Source organism: Cupressus sempervirens, chromosome 8, assembly GCF_028749045.1.
Source record: "Cupressus sempervirens isolate cs-2001-9-10 chromosome 8, ASM2874904v1, whole genome shotgun sequence".
Classification (NCBI taxonomy): domain Eukaryota; kingdom Viridiplantae; phylum Streptophyta; class Pinopsida; order Cupressales; family Cupressaceae; genus Cupressus; species Cupressus sempervirens.
Window position 1 is genome coordinate 794,761,805 of NC_143125.1, and position 21,935 is coordinate 794,783,739.

General features: G+C 34.5%; 1 pseudogene; it reads left to right on the forward strand.

The window, feature by feature from the left end:
- Positions 1-11,554: 11,554 nt before the first annotated feature.
- Positions 11,555-12,892, forward strand: LOC149544795 (SEC1 family transport protein SLY1 pseudogene; annotated as a pseudogene).
- The last annotated feature ends 9,043 nt before the right edge of the window (positions 12,893-21,935 follow it).

Consider the following 21,935-nt stretch of genomic DNA (forward strand, 5'->3'; position numbering starts at 1 on the left):
ATATGTCAGCAATTTTTTATTTGGTGTGAACATATTCTAACTTCACTTCTTTGTCTTGAACTAGTTCCCCAAAGTAGTGATACTTGATAGCAACATGTTTTGTCTTAGTGTGCATCACTGGATTCTTTGAAATGATAATAGCACTTGTGTTATCACAATAGATAACCATTGAGTCTATAATTTCTTTTTTCATACCTTTCAATAATATCTTTATTCACATAATGTTTGAACAGTTTACTGCAACTGCCACATAATTGGTCTCAACTATTGATTGGGAAATACAATTCAGTTTCATACTTGTCCATGACACCAATCTCTTTCTTAGAAATAATGCACCTCCACTAGTGCTTTTTCTATCATCTATATTTCCTTCCCAATCTAAGTTAGTAAATACTTCAGTTCAAATCTATCACTTCTCTTGTCATACAATCCATATTCTTTTGTACCTTTCAGATATCCCATTATCCTTCTCATAGCCATCATTTGAATCTCCTTAGGATTTGTTGAAAATATAGCAACTATCTCAACTGTTAAAGCAATATCAGGTCTATTGTGAATAACATATTGTAATTTTCCAATCATGAATTTGTACAATGTCTAGTTAACATTAGCAGATTCATTATTCTTAGATAGCTTATGTCCTATAGACATAGGTATGCTCACTAGTCTTAAATCTTCCATTCCAAAAGTCTTTAGTATCTCCTTGATGGATTTGGATTGTGTAATTAAAATACCAAAATTCTTTTGACATACTTGTAATACAACAAGGAATTTGATTTCACCAAACATAAATATTTTAAATTCCTTCTTTATTTCACCAACAAATGATTGCACAATGCTTTTCTTCCTTCAAATATAATGTCATCAACAAATATTTCAGATAGTAGTACTTCTTCAAATATAGATTAATGTTATCATTTGTCCTTTTGAAAACCAATCTTCACCAAATAATTATGTAGTCTCTCATACCATGCTCTTGGGGCTTGTTACAATGCATAAAAAACTTTTTTCACTTTACATACCATGTTCTTCTTGTCTGGATCTTCAAATCCTTCAAATTGTTCGATGTACACTTCTTCCTCAAGTATACCATTTAAAAATGCAGATTTGACATCCACTTGATATACCTTGAAATTTTTGTAGGCTAAATATGCAAGCAAATTTTTGACTCCTTCAAGTCTTGCCACATTAGAAATAGTTTCTCCATAATCAAATCCTTCTTCTCGAGCATATCCTTTGCATACCAGTCTTTCTTTATTTCTTGTTACTTCACCATTTTCATTGAGTTCATTTCTAAAAACCCACTTTGTTCCAATGACATTTTTGTCTTTAGGTCTTGGCACTAAAGTCAAAGTATTGTTCTTCTCAATCTATTCATTTTCCTCGTTCATTGACTAAATCCAATCTTCATTATCTAAACCATCTTTTAGTGTTTTGGGATCAAATTCACAAAGTAAGAATGTGTCATCTTTGAGTCTTTTTCTGGTCATAACACTTGATTCAACATCACCAATGATTTATTAAGGTTTGTAATGTCTTCTTCAATTTTTTTCTAGCACATGTGCTTTTCATCTCTATTCTTCTACAGGTTCATCTTGGAAAATAAACTCAAAATCATTTTCTCTTTCTTGTTCAGGTTCAGGTTCATGTTCTGTATGCTCAACATTCTTTATCTAATGATCGACATTGCCTATTCATGACTCGAAATCTTCAGTCTTTTTCTTGACACCCACTAGCTGTTGCTCAAAAATTTGTTGCACTACATCATTTCATGTTTATTGGAAAACTACAACTTGATTTGGTTGTTCATATGGAGTGTTGTGAGCACCATCATCCATATAGATGAATATATTGTAGTCTTCATATTCTTCTTTGCATCCAGTGTCACATCTTTATTTCTTGACTTGTAATCTATTCAGGGTATAGACAATAGTACTAACAACTTCTCTCTAATACTTCTTTGATAAACTCTTCTCCATCATCAATGTTCTTATACAATTCATTATTGATTGTTTCTCCTTTCAACTATCCCATTTCTGAGGAGGGGTCCTTGGTGCTGACATCTGTCTTTTATTTCCTTTATTATTGTAGAATGTATTGAACTCATTTGAGATAAATTCACCACCTCTATCAGATCTCAATCACTTCAGACTCTTCCCTGTTTCTTTTTCAACTCTAGCAAAATACCACTTGAATAACTGAGAAGCATCAAACTTAGCTTTAAGGAACATCACAGTCATCATCCTAGAGTAATCATCAACAAATAGAATGAAATACTTATCTCCACAATATTTTTGAGCATTAATAGGTCCACATAGGCTAGTACGAACCAATTCCAAAATATCACTAGAAGTGTGTGTTTTTCTCTTAAAACTAGACTTGGTCATTTTTCCCAATTGACATTATTTACACATAACATTGTTAGGCTTCTTCAGTTTGCCAACCCTATGACTTTCTTCATCAATTAAATAGATATGACATTTAGATTAGGTAGCAATATGTCTTATCAGTAGATTTGACATTAATGAAAAAATAACAATTGTTCCAATAATAAGTTTCCAACAGAGTGTTCCATAGAAAAAGGGAAGGCTTATTATCTTAAAAAAATATGGACAAAAATCCACATCTAGATTCAACTAGTATGCAATATCAAGAAATTCCAAATCAAATACAACTAAGTACAATATACTAAATCAGCATGGTTCATGTTATATCTCTTCTTTGTTCTAATTTGGACCTCAAATTAACAAAGTGAACAAATATATACCACACATACATACCAAAATGATTGACCAAATTGATCTTATATATCCACAATCAATAGTAAAATAATGACTAAGTTGGCCTAAAAAACTTTAGAAAAAAATGTAATTTGTATATTTGTTGGCTAGATCAACATACAAGACTTAATGTGGTCCTCTATCAAATACTTATAATCATTATCTCAAGGTGTCTCCTCATCCTCAAACTCAAAAAAATTTACCAAGAAAAAACTAAAAGGATCATGTAAGGATCTACTATACCTTGTCAATTTTCTTCATTGCTTACTCAAAATCTACTACATACAACCTCATATTTTTTTCAAATTGCAACATCATTTACTATGAGTCTAGGATATTGTATAATATGCTTTCATTTTCCTTACTTTAGGTTCACATATAAGAATTTGAATTTGGCTAGTTGTACTAAATATTTCACCAGAAAGTGTTTATTGCACTATTAACTATCATACATAATCAAAATTTTCTTCTATCCTTTGGTATGACCAAAATAAATGCTATGAGCATGTGCAATACATTTTGTTGCCACCAATGGAAATAACTAAATTATATATATCAATATCTCTTGCCAATAGATCTATGAAAAATATCTTATTTATTTTCTCTTCAGCAAACAATGCTATATGAAATTTAATTTGGTCATTCTTCATTTCTTCAATCTCTCAATATTTTTGGTTTCCAAGGAGAAGAGAAGTAGAATGAACCACCAAAGTGATAAATGAATATTTTTAGGATATTTCTTATTTGTCAAAATACTATTGGTTGTGCTATGCAACCAATAATAAGTTTCTTACTCCTTATTTGTAATATTTTGTGAAACAAAAAATACTTGATTCAGTGTTGAATGAAAATTGCAACATCTTAGTAAATTCACCATGTTTCCCCTTTGGAAAGAACATCCTTGCGACATTGTTTAATTAAAAAGCGGGTATAATGATTTTGGCATTATATTTTTTTGAATCATATTTGGAATGTATACTATAAAATGTGAGAGAAATATTATTTACAAACTTCATTGGATAGAAAAAAAGATTTAAGAAACTACACAATAATTAGAGCATGACAAAGATTTTAATTTAGAGATTGTTGCACCTAAAATTCAACTTGTGTGTGTGTGTGCGCGTGTGTGCGCACGCACGCATGTGCGTGTGTCTATATGTGTGTGTGTCTGTGTGTGTGTGTGCGCGCACGCGTGTGTGCGTGTGTGCATGTGCGTGTGCGCGTGCATGCGTGTGTGTGTGTGAGAAAATTAAGTCCAAAAAACTCTTAATATTGAAGAATATAAACTTAGATGAATCGAAAACACAAGAAGCCCATACAGAGATTCATAATATGGTCAAGAAGTTTACTTGAGTATAATAGTTCAATCAAAATTAACCTACTTCAAGAAGTTGAAAACATTGAATGGTAGAGGAAGCCTATGGAAACTAAGTATGACTATATTTTGGAAAACTAAAATTGTGGATCAGTTTATTCTCTAATGGATAGTTAACCCACTAGTTGCAAGTATATTTCTATAAAATAAGTACACATTAGATTAAACTCACTTGAAAAGTATAAAGAAAGTATTCTCAAATATTAAATCATTTCTTTGTTAGCCCAACCTATACAAAATAGATGGAGAGTTTACTGAATGGACATGAAAACCATATTTTTGAATAGTGATCACAAGGAACATTGTGTATATAGCTTATCAAAAGGATATGTGGTTAAATTTCAAGAATAAGAACTTGCATTAGTACAAAATTATTATACAATTTGAAATGTGCACCAATAACACGGCATGAAAAACTTATGGTACACCTCTTGTAGAATTTCAAGCATTTGAACTTGATGTCATGATTTGTCAAATATTGTATATTTTCACACTCTCACCTCATTTACCATTATATGTAACTGAATGAAGAAATAATTATGGTTTTTGAATGTTTAGGAGATGTTTTAGTCATTGCACTTACCCTCCTTTTGGCCTGGGTACCCAACTCAAATTACCAGAAACCTAAGACTAAAGGCCAATAAGTGTTACATATTTTTAGAACACTTAATTTGGTATCTATATTTCAAATTTGAGTAGACTCATGATCAAGAAGACAAAAATAATTTCGACAAGGACACTTTTCTAGCTATTGAGATTCTAGTTCCTTGAAGGATTAATGGGTAGGACATGCTTCTCGAAGATCTATTAGTTAACTTTGTGGACCTAATCCTAACTTCTAAAGTCTAAGAATTTGATGTAAGAGCATCCTAGGGTAGTTGGCTATCCTACATGCTCGAGTGGTTTTACCTTGAGGTTGGAGAGCTTGGTTGAAGAAGAGGTATTCTCGGTCATCATTGAGTTGTCTTGTTGGCTAAGGAGGTTGGTCACTGAAGGAGGGTGTATACTAATATTTGACATATACTATGTTGCTCAGTTTATACTACATTACTCGACTTATTCTATGTTACTCGACATGTATTATTTCTTGACGATGCTTGGTGATGTTGTTGACACTCGATAGTATGGCACATTGAATGGAGTTCTTGTGGATTGCATTGGCCAACTTGGTGCATTGAATGCATGTGGAGTGTGATCATGACATTTGAGTGATCCTAGGGATGTGTAAGGACCCATTTGGGTCTTGCTAATCTTTTCTATGTATATTTAATGATTGTGGTAAGCCAACTAAGCCAATTTATGTTTATTGTGTTCTAAGTACATCACGCCAACTTGTGATTGGATTATTTATTTAATGTAAGGGTTTATTTAATTTGTAACTTGCTAGGCCAAACTATGGCTTATTTGGGTATAAGTAAAGGGTCCTGTGGAGTCTTGAATCATTATCATCTAGCATAGAGAAGGTGAAGTAGTTGAGAGGAGTGAAGTTTGAGCAGAGCTAGTAGATAAGTGTGGGCTTGGAAAACAAGAAGGTTGCTTTTGGTGGCTTGCGAGCACAAGTTGATATTCTTCTTAGAGTTCTCTACCGGATTGTGGGTCTAGACTAGCTAGGGTTTGGAACTTGCGAGGTCTTGCATAATTATTATTGTAATTGTTGATGTATTTGGCCATAAATGGAAGGCATTATAGTTGGGCATGTTGAATGAAAATATTATGATTCTATTGTGAGAGTTGGCATTATTGCAGATCGTAAGTAAAATGTATGCTTCTAAAAATAATAAATAATAAGTGAGGACAACTTGGACCTTGTAGAATCAAAAGATGAATCATAGATGCATGACAAAATGGATTGATCCCCTCTACATAGGTAAGAGCCATGCACAAGGAGTTGTCAAACTTGCCACAAGTAGGAAAGTTGGAAATCATGATTTTATGACAATAGTATTTTATTAACATAAACATTTATATACATAAGACCTTGAGTACAATAGATAGTTTCTAGATTCAATAATTAAGCCAAAGGGTATAAGTTGTCTTTAAATTATATTTTTATTGACATAATATTTTTTTCTTTTAATAGTGCAATTATTGCTTTCTAGACACACAACATAGAAACTAGGTTTTTATATCCCTTTCTAGGATCAAACCCTAATTTTCACATTCTAAAAAAATATCCTATCCATCCCAATAATTGAGATCTATCCCAAAGTATTAAAGAAGAGTTCCATGATTTCAAAAAGGAGAATAACAAAAAGACTTTTCCTATTTGATAGAGTTTGACTTGACCTTTCAATTTCCATTTTTCTAGAGTCTAACTTATAAAAATATTTAATTATTAGTTATAGAGTTTAGCAATATTCCACTAAGTGTAAATTTTGATCAAAAGGAAGATCTTTTACCCTAAGTTTGAGATTTTAGGACTAGCACCAAAGAACAATCTAGAAAGCTAGATTGTTAGAAATATTACCTTTGTGAAACTCTACCCAAGAACTATGTCCTACAATTTGACCTATAAGTTGTAATCAATTTTCCTTAGTTTTCATTGGATAGGGTCTAACCCTTAGAGTCTCTTCCACACTTTATTTCTAGAGCTCTAGCCTGCTAGCATCCCAAATTGTGTGAATCATAGGCCAACAAAGGAACACATTTCCATCACCGCCAATTCCACCATAAGCAAGCTTCAAAAATTGTAAACATTTTCCCTATAAAAAATGTTTCCATGTGGGAGGTGTTGGCTCTTGATTTAATAGTTTTAAAAATAACCAAGAAACTAGACCAATGCATCTAAGGCTAGCAAATTCCTATGACATATACATTTGACAGCAGTCTTGGGCCAACTATAAGGTATAACTCCTTCTTCTTCTTCAGGCTCTACAAAACCTAGGCGGGTGGACCTATAGATTCTTTATATGGTACCAGCTATCAAAGCATACAACAAATCTAATATAAAGCAGATAAAACCCTTATTTCTCCTATTAACTCATGTAATAACATAGATCTATAGTAGCAAATTGCAACTCTATGATATTCACAAGCTGAGTGAGGGTTAAAATGTTCTAACTCTTCAACATAAAATGTAAAGATGATTTGAATTTTGATTTGATTTTATGTGGGTGGGGAAAGTGGATGAAAACAAAGTATAGACAAAAAACTAATGATCTTGTAGCTGATCAGTGCCTGATCCATTGGGCAATTCATGAATCTCCCTCATGCATTTTGGATATCTGATACTTATTGATATATTCAGATATATGATCTATCCATTCACCTTGTAAATAGACATCAATGTTCAACTTAAATCTCATTCTTACATGATATCCTCCTCAATAAACTTGCAACCTTGTTGAATCTCTGAAGCATTTACATAATTCCTTAAATTACAAGCAACAATGAAGCAACATACAGCCTTAAGGGACTGCACTTATGATCTAAGCTCTTTGTTCAAAGACCATAAAACATCACAGCTCAACTGAGAAAGGAGACAAGATTTAAACTGAAACTAAACACTTACTGTTCCTTGTATTGATTTCCTTGAAATAATACATTAAAATGCATGAAATTAACTCACAAAGAACCTAATAAACTAGACTATTCAATGAACAAATGTTGCCATACAAGGAGAAAATGGTGGGAATGAGAAATTGATGGGATGGGAAGGCAGTATCACTGCTAAAGCAAAAGATTCATGGTCTAGAACCAACACATCCCAGATCTTCCATTCAGAGTTCATCAATTCCAGGGCTAGTTCTACTAAATGCCTTTATTGCAGAGAAACTTTTCAAAATTTCCAATCGCTACAATGAAAGAAAGAAAGAAAGATATAGCAAGAAGTGAATTCTTGGATTTGATCTATGCCTGACACGTGTCCACTTGGAATTCAATCTTCTGCAACTGAATAACCTCTCACTTCCTTCTCCCATTTTGATTTGATTTGGTTTCATCATCATTCTGTAACTAATTTGAAAATATCTTATGTTTAATGATGAAAACCCTTTTGCTTGTCAAAATCTGATCTACCTTATGAAATGCTGGTGAAATTGAGATTTTATTGAGTGAATCTGATCAAATTGAACCTTAACTACACTTCCACTACCTTTTAACCACATTTAGATCATTACTATGTCAAAAATTAGTTCTAAACTTCCTCACCTGAATGTAGTTGCAAAATAGGAATCTGGAAGAAAACCTCTTGTAGCATGAACTAGTGCCAACTCTAGAATCAAAAAATTCAGATTCTCCCGATGCTGGCGATATATAATATTGCATATTTTGTTTATCAAGAACCTCTAGAAAGCCAGTTTGAAAATGTCCCCCTCTGCTAGAAAACTCAAGTTTGCATCCTTGATATTTTAAATTTCAAAAATTTAAAATGTTCTAATGTCTGAACTTTAGCAAAAATGATGCTTTTGAATTTAAAACTCACTGATGCTGCAATTGCTTATCAAAAAATAATTAACAATTATTATTTCTTATTTCTTTCAAATTTTCCCACACTCTGAATTTGGGTCAAACTAGGTTTGACCGAGTGCCACATGTCACTTCCTAACTGGTTGACCATTGCCACCGAGCACCACTTGTCATGATTTAATTGGCCTGCCCATTGCACTGCCATGTCATCATTTGCCTTGATCCAGTGCCACATGTCACATTACCGCTTACTCGCATTCCTTAAATTTATTGCATCTTAAAATAGCAGGTAAGCACCAATCATTGATTTAGACAAGATCAACAATTACACAAATTTACAGGTGACTAAGGCCCAGTCAGTCATTTTAACCAATAAAATATCATCCTTTTACCAACGTTCTTTGATAGATTTGACTGTGGTATTTAGAGTTTCTGCACCTATGACATCATCATTTCCAACTCAACATACCTATCATATTCCACCAATGAGCACACTTTACTTCATCTGACCTTTATAGCATGGCATAACTCAACATTCCTTTCAAAGCTCGGTCCCACTTTGCCACACATCACAAAGGCGCTTGCCCACATTATTTAAAATTTGAGCAGTTCCATATTGCGGGCAAGTGCATTTCGTCGATCTTGTTTAGATCTATGGTGATTAAAAATCCTGCATGGCTGTAATATCTAGTCAACTAGTTAGACCAATGAGACATTTTCTCTATACTCTAGCTCATCTAACAAGTACCACATAAGACAAGTTGTTATTACCTTCTGAGAAAGGTGGGCCCATGATGTCACACTATGCCACGTGTTGCATTGGTGCTTCCTCGCAATGTATAACATTTGTGCACTTTGTTATTGCGGGCATGTGCTAGCCCTTGATTCTTGCAAGATCAACGATCAAAAATTCTAAACTATAAAATAATACCTTCATTAAAGAATGAGCCAATGATATTGTAAGAATTTTAAAATGAGTACGAGAGCATTGACAACTCTACAAAAATATTTGACTAGCTCTGACAACCACAAAAATTTTGTGGTGCATTGAGGCTGGAACATCAGGAAGGGCTACGTGTCATCATAACGCATGCTCACATTGTTTAAAAGCCCTACATCTTCTTATTGTGAGAATGTGATGTTGGATAGAATTATTCAATTGTGTGTTGTCTTTGATGTCACACAAATGTCATATCAGTCATCAGATAGTGTCTACCGAGCTTAGAAGGTTAGCAAGGCAAAGGATAGTGTCTACCAAGCTCAGAAGGTTAACAAGGCAAAGGATAGTGTCTACCGAGCTCAGAAGGTCAGCGAGGAAAAGAATAGTGTCTACCGAGCTCAAAAGGTTAGTGAGGCAAAGGATAGTGTCTACTAAGCTCAGAAGGTCAGTGAGGCAAAGGATAGTGTCTACCGAGTTTAGAAGGTCAGCAATGCAAAGGATAGTGTCTACCAAGCTCAGAAGGTCAGCTAGATGTTGCCTGACTTTAAGTCACTTTTTTTTTTTTGGCAATATTGGTCATATCAAGTCAGTCTAGTTTGATTTGTGTCTAGGTCTAAGTCCTTCATAGGTAGGCTATCCTTGTCAAGCTTCCCTTTCTCTTTCCCTCTCATTTATAAGTTGGGTGGGTTGGTTCAAAGTCTCTTCATATTGGGTAGGTTATAGAACCTAACCCGACAAGGATAACATGCTCCCAGTAATGATCTTCTTGGATGGAATGATGATTGTGAAATTATGATCTCTAGGATTTTACAAGGAATCAGATGGAAGTTTCTCATATAACTGATACAATAACAAATTTGGCATTAAAATTTCAAATATTCACTCCATAAGATCAAGAAGATATTAAGTTGTGTTTCCAGATGATTGTAGATAAGGTAATCAGAGCATAATTATACCTTATCTGATATCATTTTACCCAAGGCTTGTGGTTCATTAGGTTGCAATAAATATTTGGTGTAATAGTCCTGCCTTCAATATATGAATAGTGTTAATATAGAAGGAAAGAAATCTCAGTTCATGATTGCAGTGGTATATTTCATCTTGGAGTCTTTATTCTCAAAATTGTTTTAGTATAGTCAATCTTTAAATTTAGAGATCTAATGGAGAAGTTGCAAAGTATAATTCTTTGGAGGATTGACAATGTGAGTTCTAAACAAGGATATGAGTAATATATTATGCTGATCAGAAAATACATTGATTTAGTGACTGTGTCTTTGAGGAAGGTCTTGGGTTATGGCTCTGGTTTGAGCCCGAAGTTCATAGCACCAATGATGCACAATACAAGAGTCATATGATTAAAAAGTTATGGTTGATATGTTTGACCAAATGCTAATACAAGCTTTTAGGAGACCCATGGCTATACAAAGGATGAGTCATCCTGAGTGTTTTAGGGAATGCAATTGAAGACCACAGAAGACCCACGGCCACGCGAAGAGGATTATGCTCTATTCATACACAATACACATTATACAAATGCATTAGACAAATCTACAGAGCCACCAATGGAGGAATCATGCAATAATGTCCACGCGTTGCTAAGGAACATGCACTTTGCATGATAATAGCATACTAAGGAAGATGCCTCTGTTGCTTGAGGTCATGGAGAAGGACGCTCATGAGATTGCAGGTGCAAAATTTTAATACCCAAATCTAAAGCTATAGTCATCAGCCCGCGATTAGTGAAGTTATGGAGACCACAAAAGAAAATCGTAATGTTTCAAAGTCTTTCACATGTGAACAAGAGTTCAACATCTGCCTAGCTCTGTTTGGAGAGTGAAGACAAAGTGCACGGGTTGCAATAGAGAAGACGTGGTGGGAATGTTCGACCAAATGCCAATACCAGCCTAGGGATGCAGATGACCATATAGTTTGGCTTCTTCAACATCGATAGCATGAAAAAGCACTAGTGACAATTGAAGCTGGAAAAGCCCGAATCAAACTTCTTGATGAGATCTTAAGTGTGAGAGACCAGTTGAGCACAAATGAGAAAACATGGTTCTCTCCCTTCGACAAAAGTAGACATAGTGCATAGTGCGGATGCTGAACCTGAATGAGGGTGTGAGCAGTGGAGACACCGCAGATGAAGAAGTCTATAAAGTGCTTATCCTTGACAACTTCTCCCGTGATATCCTTTCGCCACTTATTCGTGCCAAGGACCTCCGAAAGCATGGCATTACTTTATATTTCATAATAGACAAAGAAAGGCAAAGAATTCCTGATGTTCCAACAATTTATTTTGTGGAGGCAATAGCAGAAAAAATAGAAAGAATAATTATGGATACATGTCGTGTTGTCTATGACATTTTTCACCTGAATTTTGCATCATCGGTGTCGCATCGACTGTTGGAGCAACTTGATGCTAGTATTCTGAGATCAGACTGTGTCAACAGAATTGCCCGGGTATATGATCAGTATGTCAACTTCATTTATCTTGAAAATGGGATGTTCTCTCTTGGTCACAATTCTAGCTATGTACAATTAAATGATCTAAAGGCATAGGCAATTGACATAGAGAGTGTGGTAGAGGGTATGGTGAATGGTGTGTTCTCTGTGTTGGCCACACTAGATGTGGTGCCTATCTTCTGATGTGCAAGGGGAGGACCTGCTGAGATGGTTGCATCCAAACTTGATTCTCGCTTACGAGACCACCTTATTTCTAGAAACAATCTATTCAGCAAAGGGAATTTGATCAGTAGCAGCTCATTCCAGAGGCCACTTTTATGCATTTTTGATAGAAATTTTGAACTCTCTGTTGCCGTGTAGCATGACTGGAGTTATAGGCCACTGGTTCATGATGTGTTGGGCATGAAGCTCAATAGGGTAACTATCCAAGGAGATGGTAAGGGTAAAAAATCATATGAGTTAGATGATTTTGACAATTTTCGGGTGGCAAATGCCTCTGCCCCTTTTCCAAATGTTTCTAAAGAAGTAGAAACCCAACTTGGAAAATATAAACAAGATGTGGAGGAAGTTAATAGGAGGACTGGTGGTAAGGTAGATGTTGATTTTGATGACCATGAATTAATAGGCAACACAAAGCATCTGATGAATGCGTTGAATTCTCTTCCAGAGCTTACGGAGAGGAAGAAGATTATTGATAAGACACACAGATTATACCTGCATGAATATTTACATGCACTCTTTCAGACAGATCCTAATGTAGGGGAAGAATTCCATGGCCTTCAGGTAAAGCTTTGTGCAAAATATGAGCCCAGATTGCTTCTCCCATTCCTCCACAGTAGCCAATATTACTCGCTTGACAAGGCTTATGAGATTTGTATCAGAAGAGGTCTTATAAAAGAGCAAGTATTTATTCTTGGGAGGAGCTGATTAAGCAAAGCCTTGGCAATCATAAATGGTTGGAATGTTACCGGGGCACGCAGTGGGTAACCTAGATATGCTTCATACTGTAAATATGGTACCAAATGGTTTGCATATTCCAAGGTTAAGGGATTGGCTTGTCAAAATTATCATAGATTATCGCACAAAAACTTCACTTTAGCATGGTTGCAATGACATTCTAAAGGCTGACTGTGAACCTACTGGTGAGATATTATTATGAGGCCCGTCATTGTATTTACATTGGAAGTAGGGAATATGAGTTTAATGCAAATAAGCATCAAGTTAGAGATGACATAGGACTAAGAAATGGGAAGAGTACAACAAAGAACTTAGAGTTCAAGAGCCATGGGGAGGTGTCAATTTGCAAGGTCAGATGAAGAGACAAAGTCATTTTTGGCTCCTTTTGTTTGTAATTTTGAAAGTATTAGTCTCCAGTCTTTTCAAATTCTAGAATTTGAAACACTTGGCATTCTCATGAAAGTTGTATGTTGTAATCTCTATATATACTATTGGAAAAGTAAATGCAAGGGTCGAAAAATTGTTGGCATGAGGAGAGATTGCAGAGACAATCACGCTTGGTGTCAATTCTTTACTATCCAGGGGGGTGTTCTACTTTTTCTGCATACAGTTGGAGAGCTAGAGTAGAGGGGAGAGCATTCAATTTTCTACATTTTTCATTCATGCATTAGAGGGATATTTTGGTTCTTTGTAATAGATTTGGCTGTAGATTGTAAGAAAATGTAATCAGAGTATTATGTTTGTTGTGTTCAAAACAAGAAAGGTTTTTTTATGAATCAAAGCATTTAGGCATCACTTTTCTGATTACTTCCAATTGAAGTATTGTTATAATTAATCTTAAGCACTTTCTTGCATTCTCAGCTAAATGGTGAATGGGTGATAGATCAGAATACTTTCATCTGTTCATGTTGCAAAGGTTCAGATGTTCAGTCTTCATTTTAATTTCATGTCGTTGCATTTGCATAACTAACAACATTCTTGCATTACCAATCTTGGGAGTCATAGGATGTGTGATTTCTCGAAGTTGGCTATGTTTAACATCTAAAATTTGCCTGAGTTAGTCCTGTCTAGGGTTAACTTGGTTTCTCCTCTTTCGTTCTCAGGTTAAGAACACACCTAGTTAGTTTAGAAAATAAAAAAATTCATTGCATATCATTCTATAAGGGAGCTGTACCTTTCAATTCAAAGGAAATCTATCAACCTCATGATAGATTATCCAACTGTTGGCATCTAATTGTTCTTTCAGATTTGGGCATTTTGGGAGTTTATTCAAAAGAACAATCTATTTACCAACACTAGAAAAAGGACAATGTTTACCAAGCTTTCAAGGTAATCAGAGAAATTTAGTTCTTACCAAGCTCACTCAATAATTGAAGAAAATGTGACAGAAACAATTCTTACCGAGTTCACTTAGTCATCAAAGGTAATTTGGAAGAAGCAGTTCTTACCGAGCTCACTCAGTCATCAAAGGTAATTTGGAAGAAGCAATTCTTACTGATGGGATTTAGTTCATACCGAGTAAACTTGGCAGCCAAAAGATTTTAATGATATTACAATGTTAATCAAGTCGAGAAGGTTAATTCAAGAAATTTTTGGAAGAAGTATTTACTGAGTAGGGTCATCCAGTAAAGGATTTCATTATTTTATGAAATATCATTTATTTGTTTAGAGTAATATCTATAGCCAATTGATGTATGGTTTATTGGTAAATGTAACATGTGAATGAGTTGACTTGACAATCTGAATGGTATAAGTAAGAGGTCAAGTTGCGATTTGTAAGTGGAAAAAGAATGTGGAATTAATGTGATATGAAGACTGATTATTGTGGAAGCAGATTTGAAGGATGATCAGAGATCATTGAGGAGCAGCAGAGCCATATTTGATCAAGGAGGATCTAATGATGTTGAACAGAGACCTATAACCAAAAAATTCAGTTGCATCTTGTTTAGGGTTGGCTCTTAATAGGGCTCACTTCAGAAAAGTGAAAAATTGGTGACTAGTTACTTGGTGGTTTTTCCCATATTGGGTTTCCATGTTAAATCTGGTGTCTCTTGTGTTCACTTTGTTTTTAGTTACATACATGAATACTTAAAAATAAGTAATAATTTAATTTACCGAGTTACAACATTGTTTACCGAGTATCAATAGTAACTAGATCTTTAAGACATATAAGGGATCTGTGGATTAATTTTTGTTTGTAACTAATTCACCCCCCCCTCTCAATTACTCTATCTTTAATCCCAACAATTGGTATCAGAGCTATTGGTGCTTACAAGAAAATATTTCAAGGATCTAAGCTAAAAATTAGGATGTATTACAAAAGAGAAATTCCAAGACTTAACAGGGACAACTTCTCAGCATGGCAAGGATCAATGAGGCTTCATCTGGCTTCTATTGGTGATACAGGGCTAAAGTACCTTGATGAAAAATATGAAGAACCTTTTTGGTACATTATCTATCAATGATATTGCTAAAAATAAGACTCACAATAACATGATGATAGATATAGCGTCTGCTCTGAGTTATGAAGAATTTGATGACATCAAGGATTGCAAAATTGCCTTTGAAATTTTGAACAAGCTGAAAGAGATCTATGGAGGAGATGATAATGTGAGAAGAGCCAAAGTAGAAAGTTTGAGAGGACAATTTGATCAAATGAGGATGAGAGAGGATGAAAACATTGCAAAGTATGTTGAAAGAGTTAAAGTATGTGTTAGTGCAATCAAAGCATATGGAGGAGATATCAGTGAGGAGATAGTTATAAGTAAAGTTCTTAGAACTCTACTTCTCATTTATGTAATCAGAGTCTCTGCAATTCAAGAAAGGAGATGTGAGGCAAATCATAAAATAAATTTAGAGGCCATAGTTGGAAGATTGACTGCATTTGAGCTAGACAACTATGACAATTATGTTCCAGCTGCCAAGAATGTTGAATCAACATTTGAAGCCAAACTTTCACTCAAAGAAAAAGGGAAAAAGATGAAGGATCCACAATCAGATAGTGATGAAGAATCAAAAGAAAGTTCAGACAGTGATCTTGAAGTGGTTGAAGCTCTACTAGCAAGGAAATATTCAAAGGGCAAAGGGAAATACAAAGGTAAGGTTCCTCTAATCTATTTTTCTTGTGAAGAAATTGGACATATTGCTGCCAGGTGCCCAAATAAGCAGAACAAAGATGAGAAGAAAGGTCACAAGTACAATGACAAGAAATACTTCAAATCATTCAAGGATAAAAGTAATAAAACATGTTTTGTGGCAAAATATTCTAATGATTTTGATGATGAAGAAGAAGATGAAATTATCTACATTGCTGTAAAAGATAAATCTGATAATGATGAGGAAATGGTACTAATTTCTCATATGAGCATAAATGATACATGGATCATAGATAGTGGTTTTTCTCATCACATGACTGGTGATAAAACTAAATTTGAATACTTTGAAGACTATGATGGTGGCAGTGTAAGATTTGGTAACAATGAACCTTGTTATATAAGAGGAAAAGGAAGAATCTCTCTAACCAAGGAACTTGTTTGTGATAATGCATACTGGGTAGAAGGACTAAAGCACAATTTGTTGAGTGTGGCATAGCTACTCAATAATAGATTCAAAGTAGAATTTATGTATGGAAGAGCAAGATTACTGGATGGCAAAGGAAAGCTGATTGGATTAGGCACTCAAACAAAAAGTAACTTATTTTATCTTGAACTTGGTGAATGTTCATGTTTCATTGCTCAAATTGAAGAAAGTTGGTTATGGCATAGTAGGTTGTGTCATGTAAACTTTGACAACTTAATAAAAATCAGTAAATTTAGAAAAGTAAGAGGTATTCCTTACATAAAGAAACTTGAGGTTGGTCTATGCGAGAATTGTCAAATTGGTAAAATGGGAAAGACTAGTTTTAAAAGCAAGAACTATCAAATTGAAGAAGTTCTTGAAATTGTGCATACTAATTTGTGTGGACCTATTGGTATTGAAAGTTATACGGGTGAAAATTCTTCATTTTGTTTTTTGATGATTATTCACAAATGATGACTGTCATGTACCTTAGAGAGAAATCAGAAGTATTTAAAAAATTTAAATGGTATTTGGCCAGAGTAGAAAAGGAAATAGGCAAAAGACTGAAATGCTTAAGGTCTGACAGAGGTGGTGAATTCATTTCACATGAGTTCAATAACTTTTGCATTGAAAGGGGAATCAAAAGATAGGTTTTAGCACCTAGAACTCCAGAACAAAATGGAATAGCAGAAAGAAGGAATAGATCTATAATGGATTGTGCAAGAACCTTAATGATTTAGAAAGACATTGCTATCAAATACTAGAAGGAAGCTATCAGCACTGCAGTTCATACCTTGAACTGACTACAGCTGAAAAATGACTCATTCAAAACACCTTATGAGTTGTGGTATGGCTACAAGCCCAATGTAGGTTAACTAAAAGTATTTGGAAGAAAATGTTACATTTTGAAGGAATCTAGAAAAGGTAAATTTGATGTAAAAAGTGATGAAGGAATATTTTTGGGATACTCTGCAAAAGTAAAGCATATAGATGTTTGAACTTATCTACTCACAAAGTCATAGAAAGTGCACATGTGAAATTTGATGAGTTTGTAGAAAGAATAGAAGAAAAAAGCAAAAAGGAACCTGAAGACTACAAAAGATTTGTTTACATTAAACCTGATACAATGCCAAGTATACCTATTAATCATGAATTCTCAACTCCAGAGTCTCCATTAATCGAGTCACAAGAAGTTCAAACCGAGTCAGCATCTACCGAGCTGCAAGAGCTTGAGTTGCAAATAGAAGCTACCGAGTTAGCATCTACTAAGCCCGAGCAACTAGAATAAGAACCAGAAGTTGAGACACAGAAGGATAACAATGCAAGTCATTCAAAAGGAAAGGAGCTTGTGTTAGCCAAGTATGTCAGAAAGCATCATGCACCAGATCAGATCATTGGTGATATATCAGAAGGAACAATGACAAAAAAAAAGTTGAAAGGCACTTGTTTACTTGCTAATTTTGAACCTAGAAATGTCAAAGATGCACTAGACAATGAAAGCTGGATTGAAGCTATGAATGAAGAGATAGAACAAATAGAGAAAAAAAAAACATGGACTCTTGTACCTAGACCCAAAGACAAAAATGTGATTGGGACAAAGTGGGTATTTAGAAACAAACTTAATGAAGATGGTAAGGTATCAAGGAACAAAGTTAGACTGGTATGCAAAGGATATTGACAAGAAGAAGGTGTAGACTATGGAGGAAATTTTTCTCCTGTTGCAAGATTGGAAGGTGTTAGAACCTTACTTGCATATGCTGCATTCAAAGGATACAAAGTTTATCAGATGGATGTCAAGTTAGCATTTCTCAATGGCATATTGGATGAAGAGGTTTACATTGAACAACCTGAAGGTTTTGTTTATCCAGACAAGAAGGACATGGTTTGCAAATTTCATAAAGCATTATATGGTCTGAAACAAGCCCCTAGAGCATGGTATGAAAGATTGCATAACTATCTTATTCAGATTGGTTTCCAAAGAACTAATGACAACAATAGTTTGTACATAAAGGAAGTGGATTAGACATTGTATAGATCTATGATTGGAAAGTTGCAATATGTAGTGCACACAAGACCAGACATTGCCCTTGCAGTAGGGATTGTAGCAAGATTCTTAGCAAAACCAAAAGAAAATCACATGATGGAAATCAAAAGGATCATGAGATACTTTAAAAAAAATGAAGATTATGGATTATGGTATAAACTTGGAGGAAAGCTAGATTTAGAGGTGTTCAGTGATGCAGATTGGGCAAGAAATATTGATGACAGAAAGAGCACAAGTAGAGGAGCTTTCTTTCTTGGAAAAAGGTTGGTTTCTTGGACAAGCAAAAAGTAGAATTGTACATCTCAATCGACATCAGAGGTTGAATATGTTACAGTAGGAGTAAATTGCTCAAACATTGTGTGGTTAAAAAAATTATTGGAAGGTATGAAGCAAAAAATCAAAGAACCAGTTGTTTGTTGGCATTAAGTTATTATTGCCATTAGTGACAACACTTATCTATATTAGTATAGCTACCGAGCTCAACACTCAGTTTCCTACACTCACCGAGCTTCACAGTTCACACTGAGCATCTACAGTGTATACCGAGAATTCAGTGGTTACCTTATAGGTTCATCACTTAAGTAGTTCATATTGGACTTTGTAGTTCATACTGAGCATTCTAGTGTTAACCATGCTTCGCAGTTCACACCGAGCTTCACAGTGTTTACCGAGTAATGAAAGTGCAGTATTTATCGAGTGATGAAAGTGTAGTATTTACCGAGTGGTGGAAGCATAGTGTTTATCGAGTAATGAAAGTATAGTGTTTACCGAGTGAAAGCAAGGTAAGAAAAGGATTTAATTTTTACTGAGTGATACTATATCTATTGAGTCTCCAATGGTTATCGAGTTTAGAATTGCGTCAAGTGATTAGTATGGACCGAGCCTTCACTTCTATCGAGTGCATGATGATGCTAAGTAATGTAGTGGATGTTGAGTATTAGAAGGTCACCGAGTCAGTTTAGTGAACCCGAGTTTTCTACTATTTGGCCGACTCAATAATATTTTGTTCACTTGTGTTTTAGCTAACCTTGTAATTGTATTTATTGGAATGATATATATGTAATGTATTATATCATTTACAATGAATGGATTAGAGTACTAAGAGAGGCATGTAATGTTTTGAAGTGTAAATAGAAATTAGCAGAAGAGCAGAATATTCAGCAAGGTCTATAAGGAGTAGTAAAGATTCATTAGTCACAATAGGTGATCTATACTTTAAAGATCTAATCAACAAATCAAGTTTGTAAGTAGATCCACTATTTCATCCTAATAGGTAAATCATTTTTTGTAAATTCTTTAATAGGGTAGACTTAATAGTCTTTGTATAAATCTCCTAACAAAGTGCATACTTCAGTGTATGTTTGTAAATCCTCTAACAAAGTCGACCTAGCAGTCCTTTGTGCTCCTAATAGGGCAGATCGCCAAAACTGGTCAATGTAAGCCTTAACAGGTCAACTTCATACTGCAGTAACAAAGTTTTATGGGTATCATCCCCACTCTAGTTTTACTTTCTATTTGGAAGGTTTTTGGGTCACCAAATCACTATATACATGTGTTATAAATGCTTGTTCTCTCATATATGCAGTAGATTAGATGAATGAATTGAGAATAGTATATATGGTTAAAGTGCTGAATTGATTTAAAGTTTTGAAGTTACTAATTCACCCCTCCCCTCTCAGTAACATATCATATCTTGAATATTTCTAACAATTGGTATTAGAGCTTTGTAGTTCTCAAGATAAAGTTTGACATCTTGAGCAAAGATCAAGGACAATGGAGATATTCAGACTTGACAAAACTATTGAAAATGAAAAGCTAGATTTGGAAATGATGATGGCTCAATTCAAAGAAGCAAAGGAGCATCTTTCTCAATCCTTGAAGAGAAGGAAGGAACTTGCAAGACAAATGAATGACCATTAGTATGTTGAAGAAAAGATTGAAGACCTTTTACCATCAAGTAGTTCAGATGAAGCTAATGAGGCAATTAAGGAACTCCTAGCAAAGAATGGCTCTCTGCAAGAAGAGGTAAGAAAGCTTAAAAGAGAACAAGAAATTCAATCAATCAGGCTATGTGAAGTTTTGGAATAGAGAAACAAGGCAACTGAAGACTTAGAGGCAAGAAATAATCAATCCATTCAGTATGAAGATTTTTTGGATCAACTATCTAATGCAAATGAAGAAATTATGAATCTAAGATATAAAAATGAAAGCTCGAGGAATGATTTAATCACTAAAAGACAAATCAATGAAAGCTTAAAAAGTGACTTGAGATCTGAAAGACAAATCAATGAAAATTTGGAGAATGGCTTAATCACTTAAAGGAAAATCAATGAGAGAATGATGAAATCTCAAGTAGACATGACTCAATTAAATCAACAAAGTGAGCAGAATCTTCATAGACCAAAAGGTAAAGCTAGACTTGGTTAGAAGGAAGAAGGTGAAACCTCCAAACAAGGTGCCCAAAGGAATCAAAAACATACTTGCAATCACTGTGGTAAGTTAGGTCATACATCAAACAAGTGTTGGAGCAATGAAAAAGGTAAATTCAATGGTAAATGCTACAATTGCAGTCAACATGGTCATAAAGCTAATGAATGCAAGGAGAAACCAAAATTTGAAGGCAATTGTCACAAATGCAAGAAGCATGGTCACAAGGAATTCCAATGTAGATCCAAATCATTCAATCTAGCTGAAAAAATTGTTAAGGCAATCTTTGGATGGGACTACAATACCTGGTGTAGATGTCATTATTGTGGAGAATATGGACACATTTCCAAAGACTGCTAAAGGCGTCACTTGAGAAAAATAGATACAACAATAAGATGTTATACATGCACTGAACTTGGTCATATAGCTAAAAATTGCATGAATATAAGAAGAATTGAAGATGAAAAGAAAGCTAAAGTTGACAACATCTGAAAGTAGATGAGGCAACAATGGATTCCTAAATCTACCAAGCAAGACAGTTCAAATGATGACAATGTCACTCAAGAAGTGGGTGACTCCACCATTTCCAATTAGATTCATAAAGGAGGATCTGGAACTACATCTTTAAGTGATATCTCAAGCAGTTCCAAAAAAAAAGAAAGAAAAATGATCAAATCAGTATTCCAGATACACAAGAATCAAAGAAAGCTTATCTTTCACCAAGTTGCATCTACCGAGGAAATTCGGTTGAAGACCTTACCGAGCTAGGTCGGGAGTAACTAAATTTTTTGTTTGATCACTGAGTTGTAAACACCTACCGAGCAAGTGAATGATAGCTTGTCAAGCACTATGTCATCTTAGTTGCCTTCATACCAAGCATTAATGAAAAAATTTTCATCAAAAGAGCAGAATTTGATTTCATTCTTCATCATGATTTCAGAGCTAAGAAATTTTCAAGTGCAATTCAAGCAATTCTGAGTGATT